Below are 14,163 nucleotides of genomic sequence, written 5' to 3'. Positions count from 1 at the left end.
AATTAGACAGGTCCAGATTTGAGGTAAAGTTAATGCGCTAGCCTAAGCTAGGAGCTAGCCCTACCCTAGCACATGTCTTGCCATTAATGGCAGCTAGTTTATTAAGTGTTTAAGAATTTGATATATATATATATATAGATCTAAGCCTATAAGACCTATGTAACTATGTAAGGGTACCGGTAATTTGACGATGCTAATTCATTCTGAGCAACGTGAATGCTTACGATCGGCAGTGGTCGAGACCAAGTCCACGCGCATGCGTACTCTCAATCCGAAGACGCAAGTAATGAATATTCATATGTTGGTCCAGAACTCGGTGGGAAAAATAATTTCGCTGCCCGGACCCCAACCGCACAGCACTGCGTATGGAAGGGTTGGGCCATGGCTTCAAAAAGTTCTACAAACAAGAACAACAAATATAGGAGGAAAGAAAAGTGTAGGATATGATTTTATTTACTGAATATAATGTCAAAAAATAGCTCAAAGTTAGATTATCATGAAAAGGTGATTTTTTCTCGCTCGGGACTTATATAAAGTAGCTTTTTAGCACATGTGCTATAATGCGCCCCTAGTTTTTTTTTTACTCTCCACGCTATTGCCACAAAGAATCCTGTTCACAGTGGCGTACAGACCACAAATAGGAATCTAAAGTGAGAAGAGTGAAATATATTATTCTCTGCATGAATATCATGTAAAAATCTATCACAAAATTTGATTTTTGTATTAAAAAGGTCAAACATTTTGCTCGCTCGCAACTTTTTTTTAAAGATAAATTTTGGCCGATACGCAATATCTGGCCTTATATAGTCGCCTCATTACACCATTACGCCTGTTCATACCATGATATGACCGGGAAATTTTTGGCTCTTGCCCCCCCCCCCCCCCATGAAAAGATAAAATCAAAAGAGCATAACACTCATTATTTTGTCAACATCAGAATAAGTTATTCGAAGTTTCACTAATTTTACAAATGCGCAACTCGTGCAAATGAGAAACCTACGGAAGCTTAGACGTGCCCCAGAAGACGAGAAAAGGAGACGAGATCCTCAATCTTGTCAAGGACGTCTACCTAATTTAGGACGAAAAGACAAGAAGACAAGATACATTATCTCGTCATGTCGACTTATCTAAGGATGAGAAGACAATTAGATCCTCGTCAAGTCGACATCGTCAGGACGAGAAGATGGGAAAACAAGATCGTCAATCTCGTCAAGTCGACTTAAGTAGGACGAGAAGATAAGACAAGATACAGAGTCTCGTCAAGTCGACTTCGTCAGGACGGAAGGGCAAGAAGAATATTTAAGATCCTCAATCTTGTCAAGTCGACTTATTTAGGATGAAAAGATAAGAAGACAAGATTCAGAATCTCCTCGACTTCATCAAGACGAGAGGACAAGATGACGAGTTGTTGAAACTCGGCAAGCCAACTTGTTGGTGATAAGAAGAAAAGAAGGCATGTTATTTGAAAATTATATGTTCAGTGTCGGTTATAGAAGTGGTTGATTTATCTGCACCAAAGGTGCTAAACTTTTGACAATTGGGTTTTTCCCTGGGGCCTGGGGACCATGGCACCTGGTATAGGGAAAAAAGTAGAACGAAGAAAAAAGTGGAAAAGAGAAGGAAGAGAAAAGAGAAAAAGAAAAAGGATAGGAAAGGAAAGGAGAAAAGGAAGGGAAGGAGAAAAGAAAGAAGAAAGGGAAAGACAAGAATAGAGGGGAAATGAGGATAATTAGGAAAAGTTAAAGAGGAATTAAGAAAATTTTAATTTATAAAATTATAAATTACAAGATTGATCTCATACTTGGGGGGGGGGGCGCCAAAATGATTTTAATCTTAGGGACCAAATTGATCTTAAACTTATAGTATTGGATTTGTGAAGTCATAAACGAGCAGCTACCCCATATGTAATATAAGATGCATGAATTTCAATGTTTTAGTGGTGATGACTTATTTTTGTTTTCTTTAGAGGAACGGACGTGAAATATTTGTCTATATATACACTAAAGGTACAGTAAAAAACATTTTCAATTTCCTGAGAAAATTACTTTCATTGATCTTTTACCATTCGATATGCAGAAAAGCTGCTCGCATATGACGTTACAAATCAAATAATTGAAATTCTTTTAACTTTTTTATTCTCGGATGAATTTTTCTCAAACTTTCGGCAATCTGTTTATTTTTTCCCTGCTATTTCTACAAAAAATTTCTATCAGTGTGAACTTACCCTTTAATCAGTAAATTTGGCAACGCATTAAGCACCGTGCCTTTGCAGTCTTTGGATTTTCGGCGCAGAAGAATGTTGTCTATTAAAGATCATGATTGAGTGGCACAAACTTACAGACCTCCCTCATTGCCTCTCCCCTATTTAATCATAATGCACCCCTCCCCTTTGACAAAAGATGCCTTAGAACTGAATTTATCTATTTCATTTCATATATTCACTTTTTTTAACGTACAAAATAAATACAAAATATAGATACAAGAAAAATTACATAAAATCTAAATACAAATCTGCTTGGAAGTAACAATACAAACAATATACAATTAACAAATATCACTGATAAATCAAAACCTTATAGAAAGTAATTAAAGTATGTAAATGGTTGTCTATGTATGCTTTAAAAAAAGAAAATGAATGAAAAATGAGACCAGCTGAGAAGCGAGGCTTGTATGACACTAGCTGATCTCTCGAACAGAACGCAAATGTAAAAAAACCGTAAACATGGTATATGAGATTATAGGGAGTGCATGTAAGCAGAGATTGGATTTCAATGATGATATACGCATGGTCATGGATCGATGATTAAAAAGAACCCTTTCAGGGTTTATGGTATTCCCCATGAGACCAATTGTCTCATAAATATGGTAATTATTTTCACATCCATGCACGGCTAGCTGATGATTTACATTAAGTTATACAGCTCGATTTCAAGCATAAGATTTTGAAACATAAGATGATGATGATGATGACGACGTCAACGATGCTGCTCGTAGTCGTCATGAAGATACCAGAAATGATGTCAATTTTGCAAGGCCGTCATGGCGTCATCATCATCAATCCTAAACGCTCACGATGGCGGTCTCCTGCATGCATTCCTTTCAAAATTATTATTTTCATAAAATACATCTTGTTGATATTTTTTTCACTGCTTATATATTACTATTATTACTAAAGTTTTGTTAAATATTACTTTTGTTTATTGACTATTTTGAAATTCTGAAATAGGCCTACTGATTTGAATGCAGAAATGAAATAAAATCAAATAAAGAACCAAATAATCAGATGATATATATTCTTCACCCCCCCCCCTTTCTCCTGCTCACACGCCCTCTTTCTCATTCCTTTGACGGCTTCTACGAATCTGTACTCTACGGCGCAAGTGATTTATATCAATAAGTACGTTGCCAATATTATGGTCAGTATGGTATTCCCTGATAGAGATGGTATTCCCCAGGTCCCATGATATTCATCCAACACTAAATAAACCCTTATTCTGAACCAAAAACTCTTTTACAGTCCTAATGCTAACCCGCTAACCCTTGTTACAGGAGCATATCTCATGTCATCATCCCAAACTGAAATAGTAGGCCTGTATCAAGGCCCTATATAGGGCCTTGGCCTGTATGAGGCCTACTCAGATGGAATTGGGATGGGGTCTTCGTGATATAAAAAAAATATTGTCTTATACATGAATTAATGTTTCTACCACGAAAAAATGCGTATTTTCATCGCTCGCTGCGCTTGTTCGTAACATTTGAATAATAATAATTTCAAAATCAAACATTAATTAACATGCAAAACACACGAGGTCATATATCTGGCCTTGAAGAGGAAGTTCTGACAAAAAAATTTATTGTAAAAATAGTGGAGAAATAATAATACTAAAAAAAACTTGGTGTGAGGAAAATCCATCAAAGAATACAACAGAAGTTATTACAATCTAAATTATTTGATTTGTGATGTCATATGCGAGCAGCTTTCGTACATATCGTATGGTAAAAAAAATCAATGAAATGTATATTTTTCACAAAATTGAAAATGAGTTTTATTGCACCTTTCAGTACATCAATAGAAACCTCATTTCACACCCACTCCTAAAAAGACAAAGAAAAAAGTGAAAATAAGTCATCACGAACTATTAAACAATGAAATTTATGTATTTTATATTTATTCCATATGGGGCAGCTGCTCGTATATGACGTCACAAATCCAAAAATATTAATTCTAATGACTTTCTTATCTTTGATGGATTTTCCTCAAACCTTTAACAATGTTTTTATGCTATTTCAAAAACAAACTTTTCATCAGGGTGAACTTCCTCTTTAATGGCAAACACCCCCTTATTTTCCCAATGATATTGATCTCTCTTTTTTTTTCAAAATAGCCCCCTAAGACGCCCCTAGGAAAGTTTCAAGCCACACGTTACCAGATCAGATCTGGCCTGCATGGAATAAGCTGAATTTAGGCATATTTTATATATTTTTTGTAAAGGCCCTATATAGACATCTGCCACTGCTCGTATTACACATATCAGAAGGCATATATAGCATTTACCAAATAAATCGAGTATTGATTTGAACAAAGATCTGGGACTGCTTCACTGCTTCTTTGATCACGTCCCCAACCAACTCTCTTTCTGTCTGTATTTACCATCCTATTTTATACGACATTTTTCAAAGAGACGAGCATTTTCCGGTCTTTACTATATGGCGTGGTAGGATGGTATTCCCCCCCCCCCACAAGATTGCATCCGGGAATTAATGATGACAATCCGAGGACAACCATCCCCATAACTCCCCCGATGATTTTCTTCAAATTAGTTGTCTTGTGGGTGAGACATAGAAAAAAACGCAATATTGGTGGTTGTGATGATGATGATGATAGATGACGATGTCATGATGATGATGATGAAGATGACGATGATGGTTGTGGTGGTGGTGGTGATGATGATGATGATGACGATGATGGTGGTGTTGGAGGTGATGATGGCAGCGATGATAACTTATATTTCGTTACAAACGATTGTTTTGCAAATATAAAAATTAGTTCCATAGAATTGTGCCAAGGGCGTCAAAGAATTAATTACACACCCTCCCTTTAAGTGATAAAACATAATCATCGTTTTGATAATTCTTTTAATTTGAGTGTATTGGAAAGCTTATTTGCGATATGTCGTTTGCATCCTTATTATTAACCCCTGCGGAGAATGTTCAAAGTTATTGCTGAATTTTAACTCCAGTGACTCCCGTAACGTAAAACCCTTATTACATGGTTATTGCGCAATGGACCTAAATGGACCAATAAAAGTGCCCCATCATTGCCCGGGGGGGCCACTTACATTGACAAGTGGATACCATGCGCGACCAAAAAAACACGTAAAAAGGATGTCTTTTTCACGATAGGGCACGTTACGTACGTAACGTGATAAGGGTGTCAAAAACACAAAAGTAATGAAAAAAGGGTATCTATTTCGCTAGGACAATTACGTGTTTAGGGTCGAATTTGCGGGGATGATAAAACAAAATTAAAATGTTTTATAAAGGATGTCCTTTTTGCCCCAACACTTCGTGTTTAGAGTCCAATTTGCGCGAGGTGTAAAAGGTGGGGTCGTACTAAACCAAATAAGGTAAAGCCGACGACCGAAGGACCCGTAACAATAAAACATTCCTGTACTTGTTTAGGGGTTCATTTCAGGGAATATTTGCCAAGAATATCGTTTGGTTTTCAATACTTGTTAAGGGTAGGGTTTCACACGCCAATACTTGTTAAGGGGTGCATTTTCAGAATATGGAAATTACGTGTTTAGGGTGCTTTTCGAGACCCCATGGTCGCGCATGGTATCCACTCGTGAATGGAAGTGGCCCCCCGGGCATCATTGTTCAAGTATGAACAGCCGATAGAGAAATTTCCCGCTGGAACTCGTTCCAAATTTCCCGAAGGTCAAGTTTGTTTTGGAACCGGTACTCGACTCGCAAACCTTGCATAATTGTTTCATCTATATATAGGCTCGTGCGTTAAAAATGAGATTCTATTAAATAAAGGGAAGGGGCTTCTGTACCCATATGATTTTAAAAACTTGGTTGCATATGCGGCAACAGCGGGTGATCTGCCCCGGGGTGATATGGTGATTCTTGCGCAACTTAAATCGTCCCCATGAAAATTGGAATAAAAAAAACTATATCTTCCTAGCTTTTTTCGATGGCGGTGCCTGGATGAATTTATAGGGGGTTAATATAGGCAAACTAAAACTTTTCACGTCACATTTTCTTCTCAATCGAACCTTATATTAGGGGTACTATAATATCCTATAATTATCAAAGGGGTTACAGTACAGGCCTCTATATTTTCATACTTTCATTCATTCTTTCTTCCTATTTTCGGGGCCTAATTTATTTTCCTGCTTCCACAGAACGACAAAAGCATTTCAATGGATTATGCAACGAGCCAAATGGGTTAGTATGTCATTGCATAATAGGCATACAGATGCCCCTCAGAATTACCCTAAATACAGCACCCAAACCGAACTGGTCGTAATGATCAACGTCTGGCCTATCACTGTCTTGTCATGCGCACATCTCGTTTTGCCAGTTTCGATTTTTGGGTGTTTTTTTGCGGGAGGGGAGGGGGGTTGTGTGTGTGTGTGTGTGTGTGTGTGTGTGTGTGTGCGTGTATGTATGTAATGAACCGTGGCTGGTCAGGGAGGTACAGATACAGGCCTATTCTTTTTTTTTTTCTTCGTTTATACGCCTGAATAAAAAAAGGCTTTTGATAAGCTCCGTTGGAATTCCCCAAGACCCCTTATCACCACAGTATGCAAAATAGCTGGCTGGGAAAACCCGTGTCTAAAAATAGCTTTAAAACTATTATGTATGCAAAGATAGTCGAATACTCTACACTGGCCTGGGTAGTAATATTGTAAACAGATACCTTAGAATTCAAAACGATATACTTGGTTTTTCCAATGTTTCAAGGGACCAACCAATAAAAGCGTTCATCCATCGGAAGTGCGTATCTAGAAGACATCATTATTTCAACCGTTTCACAGTGCCTCATCGGACTGGCTTTCTTACTCGCTCGCGCAGTTGGATACTTTGTGCCTCTGATGATTTTTCTGAATCTGTGTTTTGGACAGACGTAGCAAGCTAGCTCACATCTCATTTTCACAACATTGTGTCGTCATCAAATGATGCTGGTTTTAGTTTTCAGTTTGATGACGATGGTTCTCTTAAATTGTGCAATGACACCAGCGCAGAAGATGGTAAGAGAAGTGAAAAAACACCTTTACTATTTTCACCTCACTGTAAGGGGCACCAAATCGACGAATATATGGATTTTTTTTAAAATTATTTTATCTGTTTTTATTTACTCCTTATTGTCTTTACAAGACTCCTTGTTTAATTTGGATCCACTTCATACCTAAAATCTGATTAGCAAATAATTATGTCAACCGTACTTATACCCTATTTATTGGGATATACAAATTTACTTTAATTTGAGACTGGTTATTAGTAAACATGTAGGCTTTGTAATACTAGTATATACCATTAACACTAATAAACGGCAAATGCTTTGGAAAAAGTATAAATAATATCCTCATATTTTCCCTATAAAAATGAATTTATAGGCCCTACAGTTTTTATTCTTATTGCTTCAGTGATTTCTCCTACTTTGAATAATATTTTACAGTTGCCTTTATATATAGCTCAGAAAATATATATTTTTGTCAATAGCATTACCATGGTAACGGGGTAGAGCAGGGGGCACAGTGCCCTTGACTAATTTTTGTTTGTACACCTTTTTTTTTCTGGTTGTCAAAAAATTGTGACGGGAAAGTGTTTCAGGAAATGGTGACCTTTTTCCTCCTTTTTTCTGGTTCTCAGACAATTTGTCCCACTCCTGACACGGTTTTCATGGTACGACCAGGGGTATACGACTATTATGCATAGGCCTATATACATGTTACTATTCGACTCAATGTCAGACTCGGTTTTAACTGATGCAGTTAGAAAATTATTTTCATTTTGTTGATGAAAGTGAAAGAGGATCCTTCAATTACATTAGTGATTCCAATTAAGTTTTTAAATAAATATAATTTCAATGTCTGTATTTTGGAGGGGCGGAACACGAGGATGTATCTGGTGAGGACTGAATTATTTAGCCGATGTGGAAGAGGCGGGGGAGGAGCAGCTAATTCACAAACTTTTTTTTAAAGAATTGAACGATTATTTTTTAAAGGGATGTTTGATGGCTGATTCCCCTTTGTTATATACTGGGGATTTCTCTCTGTTTGAATTTTTGACATGCTGCGGCCCGGCCCCTTCAACATTAAAGACGTCATCTACCTCAATGTTTTGATGAAAGAAATACTGATGGTCGACGGAATTAAAAGGAAGTTGTAGTTTGTAATATATATATGTATATATATATATATATATATATATATAATCATACCAGTGGCGTACCTTCAATAAACAAATTAGGTTTTCGTACCAGAAAAAAAAAAAAAGGTCTTCAGGTTCTTCAGGGGGGCATTAAAGGTCTTCAAATTCGTCAGGGGGGGGGGGGCAAAAAAGGTCTTTTAAGCTCGTCAGGGGGGCAGGTATATGTCTTTTGTATGGGTTGTGGCTCGTCAGGGGGGGGGGGCAGAGTGCCCCCTCTGCCCCCCCCCCCCGTAGGTACGCTAGTGAATCATACACACTTCGTTACGTTTGAACTGCCATATTTTGAAAATGATACTGAAATTATCACCACAAGGCATCCCGGTACAAAGATTTCGGGGGAATTTAGCATGAAATTAGCCAACACCCACAATGATTGTAAAAACCGCAACCAAGGAAATTCATTTCATTTATCTTTTATTCGGCAGTCGTGTAATCATGTATGAATTCATTGCAGACACGTGTAAAATGTTTCGTTATTTTGTACAAAATAATAATTATGGTTTGGATTCTTCTCGTGATACTATGTCCGATCATTAAAGTTACAGTTCAGCACATGCGTATGCAGGAGTATTGGAATAAAGGGGGTCACAAAAAGGGGTATATAAAAAAATTATTCTTCATTTTCTTTCTACATCATAATTTCCCTTGCATGGCTTTTAAGACAAATTAATCCTTCGTAATTCTTACAGATTTAATCAAATATCTCGTGTGAACTTTGAACTTTGTATTTATGCAGCATGTATAGTGGTTATACGCAATTAATTTTGTACACTGTGTAAATACATTTGTGTTATAATGTTAATTTCTATAAAACTTTGCTGACTTGCTCTGTTTTAATCATATTATCATTGTGTGTCTACATCTTACAAGCTTTGCTTTTCAGTAGACCGGTCCACTTTTTTATGTATTTGTTCGCGTTAAAATTGCATATTTCATGAAGATGATGTATTTTTTCAATTGAAATGATTAAAAATGAAATCTTCTTTAATGATTTGTGGAATATGAAGATGGAATAAAAAAAAATTAATAAAATCATATTAGCTCCTAAATGATGGAATCATCTTATAAAGTCATTTTACGTCTTTGCTTTTAATTGATCTCAAACTGCATGAGGCACTGTAAAATTTTATTCTTATTGCGCATCGTGTTGTCTATCAAAATAAAGATTTTCATTCTTCAACAACCGTTACCATTCGAAAATGGATAATGCCATTTAAAAGAACATCTCTTTCTCGATTTTCGCTGAGAAATTAGGCTATTAAAAGTCCATTTACTACTGTTTAACGAAGGAAACAAAAGAGGAGACTGATAAACTATTTATTTTGTCTTCTTGTATGTATAAAGCGAAATTATTATTATTATTATTAATTATTCAGACAGACATATTGAGAATTATATTATGACTCTCTTTACACTGAATTAGGAGTAAAAGCAATTATTTTTCATGCCCATATAAATTTGGATTAAATATTTGAAAGTTAGAGTGTAGCTATTTCTTTGATTTTGTAGATTTTAATTTTCATATTATTTTATATTTCTTACTGAAAAGCTTGAATACACGGGGTTCGGCGATGCTTGACAAATAACAAATGTCGCCAATATTATTACTTTGGCGCCTAAATTTTAATCAAGTAACATCTTTCAGTGAAGGTGTACCAGATGGAGTCAATGGAATTAACATACATCGTGGAATTCCCCGCGTTTCCCCTTTGTCACCCACCGCCCCCCCCCCCCGGCCATCCCCTCAGAAGGCGTACGTATAGGCTGGGGTGCTGGTGCATGCACGAGCACCCTCCCGCTCATGGAGCTATCTGTGTTAGCTCCATGCTCTCGCTGAGGCAGAGGAGTTGCGATACTGGCAAGCAAAACGAAATGTGTGTCTTCTGCTTTCGACAGCTGATTTTCTAAACTTTAGCTCCACCTCCCCAAGATGTTCATAAGGCTCCCCATGCACAATCCAGCTTACCCCTCCCACCTGACCCTTCCATTTTCCACCCGTCTCTTCTTTCTCTTTCACGCACGCGCACTCTTGCACTCTGCAAGCTCCGCGCAGCTGCTCATCTCTCCTCTTCCAATCTTTTATATTTCAATACAAAGTGGGATTCCCCATGCCATTTAGTGGAGTATACGACGTAGGTCGGCTACTGGATCTTTTCATGTGACTTTCATGACTCTCAGCAATTTATGTTCTTTCCCGGTTTTACAAATTAATTTTCATTCGTCGTTATTTTTCTCTATCCTCGCCAATTATTATTCTGCCATGGCTCTTATGCCCTCTCCGGTTCTGACTAATTCCGTGCAATCACTTTTTTTTTTGGGGGGGGGGGCCGGGTCGAGCTTGACAGTAAACTTTCAGCTTGAAAATGCTTCGGAACGTGTTGGTGGTGACCTTTAGTTGACCTTCATTTATTTTATTTTTATTTCATTATTATTATTTATTTATTTATTGTTCTATTCTCTCTTTTTTTTTTTTTTGGGGGGGGGGGGTGAGGGAGGGAGGGCCGGGGTCGTTCCTTGTCTGGTAAAATGCTTCCGAAAGTGATAGAACGAAAAATCCTGTTTTTTACGCCCGGGGGGGGGGGGGGCACTTACATTGACAAGTGGATACCATGCTCGACCCCAAACACACGTAAAAAGGATGTATTTTTCAAGATAGGGCACGTTACGTACGTAACGTAATAAAAAAAATTTGAAACACTTAAATAATAAAAAAGGGTATCTATTTCGCTAGGAAAGCTACGTGTTTAGGGTCAAATTTGCGAGGGTATAAAAAAGACTACAATATATTATTAAGGATTTAGATTTAGAGTCCGATTTGGCGTTTGCACGAGGTGTGGGAGATGGGGCCCCACTAAATCCAAAGTAAAGGTAAAACCGACGTATGTGACATATTACAATATCGCTGTACTTGTTTAGGGGTTCAATTCAGGGAATACTTGCTAAGGGTATCGTTCTGTTTCCAATACTTAATTGTTAAGGGTAGGGTTTCACACGCCAATACTTGTTAAGGGGTGCATTTTCAGAATATGGAAAATACTTGTTTAGGGTGCTTTTCGAGACCCCATGGTCGCGCATGGTATCCACTCGTCAGTGGAAGTGCCCCCCCCCCCGCCCCGGGTTTTTACGATGCAATACCATCCCACAACAGCCAGTGTTCTACCCCTACAACAACCATGAATTTACCGTCGGCAGTTCAATTAAGTTTACATGTTTCTAGACATCCCCGAGATCATCCTCCACAACCACTCTTGAAATAACTTAGACTTTAATGACTTCCTTTAAAAAAATGACAACTTCTAAAAAAATAATGGTAAATTAGATTTTAGGGTTACTATATCATAACTTTAGAATACTGACAGCTATAACAATGGTGTAAAAAACACCCGGGATTATTATTGAACAGTAGGACTTTTTATATGTCGTCATGGTGACTTGGAAAGATATCTTACGTTACCATGATGACTTAGATTTCAGTCCAAATTAGTTCTTCTTTGGAAGAATTCTTAGTACACTGCAAGGAAATTAAGGATAGCGCCTACCCCTACTTGATAGCTATAGTGCACAGATCCCCTGTCAAGTTAAAATGACAGTTAGAACTAAGTTTGGTTTAACGAGAAAAGAGAGCAAGGAGGCCATTACAGAGGATAATGACTCAAAAGGGAAGCAGAGTAATATCAAGTGCATGGATAAAATGAATGAATCGGGCTGACACAGTGGACCACACCTGAATGGTTAAGATATTCTTATGTTTCAAATCAAGATTCAAGATCCTGATACTAGGTGTACTAGGTCGTTATAGTTGAGCAGAGCTCATGAAGAGTCACAATTGTTTATAATATCGTCCTCGTTTATTGTAACAAACACGTATTTTAGAAATTATTTTTAGATCTCTCCTGGCTTGGGAAAAACCATACTACGATAAATTGTGTCATCTCGCCTCCCACCCTCTCTCAACGTGTTAGTAGTCTGTCGTGCTGTTTTTATATCTCCTTGTTTTGACAGACCTTGACTTTTCCAAGTCAGCATAATTTTCCTGGTCCTTGCTTCTCTCTTCTCTTTAATATTACCGGAAGTGGGGGGGGGGGGAGGTGGTTTGTCATTTTTTGTCTGAACCCCCATTATATTTTATCATAAAAGTCATCGGAAATTTAAACTTAATTTGACCTTAGACAATAAATCACGTTAATTGTCAGTCAAGGAAACACGATTGAATAACAGGTGTAACCAGTCAAAGAATGCTCGGTTAAAAATTGTGCCAGGCAGCCCGGCCCAAATTCACTAAGGTATACCTCATTTTGCTATAGCGATGAGGTAATGGTCACTCCCCCATCCCCTCAAAAAAAATAATGAGGAGATACAACATGGCATATGATTTAGATTTAGATTTATTGATTTATTTCATTTCTTTTCTTTCCATTTTTCACATACAAGTCAAATACATAAATACAAATACATAAATACAATTACAAAAATGAACAAAAGTAACGACCTTACATTTGCAAAGATTGGGTAATTATACGAACAAAATACGATACTTATATCCTCATTTTATAAAACTTAACATTCTTAAAAGCATGAGTATTCGTGTGTATGTTAAAAAAGAAAGGGGTGAAATGAATAGAGAGACCAGCTGAGAAGCTATAGGCTTGTTGGACGCTGATCTCTCGAATTCGTAAATAATGTAAATAACGTAATATAATGTAAACTTGGTAAATTATCATTCGAATCAAGGGAACATAAATAGTAGGAAAATCGCTGAACATATGGAAGATAAATGCATGGTCATGGATGATATAACAAAAAAACAAAACAAACAAAAAACAAAAAAAAAACAGAACAATGGACGGGGGACAAGGAGAAAGAATAAGATACAAAAAAAAAAAAAAACGATAAGGAAAAGACAAATAAGGAAAAGGGAGTGGGGGAAAGGGGTCGGGGGGAGGTGGGATCTGTATGATTATCAAGTAATTGAGGTTTGTTGTGAGTAGGGGGCAAGTAGTGATTTTTAACCTTAAATTTAAATGTACCTATACTTAAGCTCTCTCTCGTATTTAGGGGAAGGGAATTCCAAAATTTGGGGGCAGTAAATATAAAAGTGTTCTGTGTAAATGCTGTACGAGTCCTTGGCAGTTTGTCTAGTTGGGTAACGGTGAATTTCATTATTGACTCGAAATATGTTGTTAAAAATGGAGGGTAACCCTTGGTTGTTATACTGATACATAAGAATCGCAAGATTCAATCGATAAATATCGTAAATTTTTAGAATATTGTTTGATTGGAAAAGACCGTCTGTATATGATGTCTAAAATCAACCTGATTTATGATCCGCATAGCTTTTTTTTGTAAGAGTAATACTTTATTTAACATATATGTTGCACTGTTTCCCCAGGCGAGTATTCCGTAATTCAAGTGGGGTAAAACTAATGTTGAATATAAAGATTTCAGAATGTTAGGGGGAATACCCATTTGAGCTTGTTTATTACACCAACATTTCTAGATATTACCTTACATATATTATAAATGTGATATTTCCATGAAAGTTTGTCATCAATGAATGTACCTAAAAATTTGGTTGTAGTTGCCTGTTTTATTTGTATGTTATCTATTAGGATTGGATAAGGTAGTTCATTAAATGTGTTGCTAAATAGCATGAAATTAGTTTTATCTAGATTTAGGGATAATTTGTTGGCCTTAACCCATGTTGACACAAATTTTAATTCG

This window comes from Lytechinus pictus, unplaced genomic scaffold (genome assembly GCF_037042905.1).
Source record: "Lytechinus pictus isolate F3 Inbred unplaced genomic scaffold, Lp3.0 scaffold_19, whole genome shotgun sequence".
NCBI lineage: Eukaryota > Metazoa > Echinodermata > Echinoidea > Temnopleuroida > Toxopneustidae > Lytechinus > Lytechinus pictus.
Note: the sequence above shows the minus strand (reverse complement) of the source record.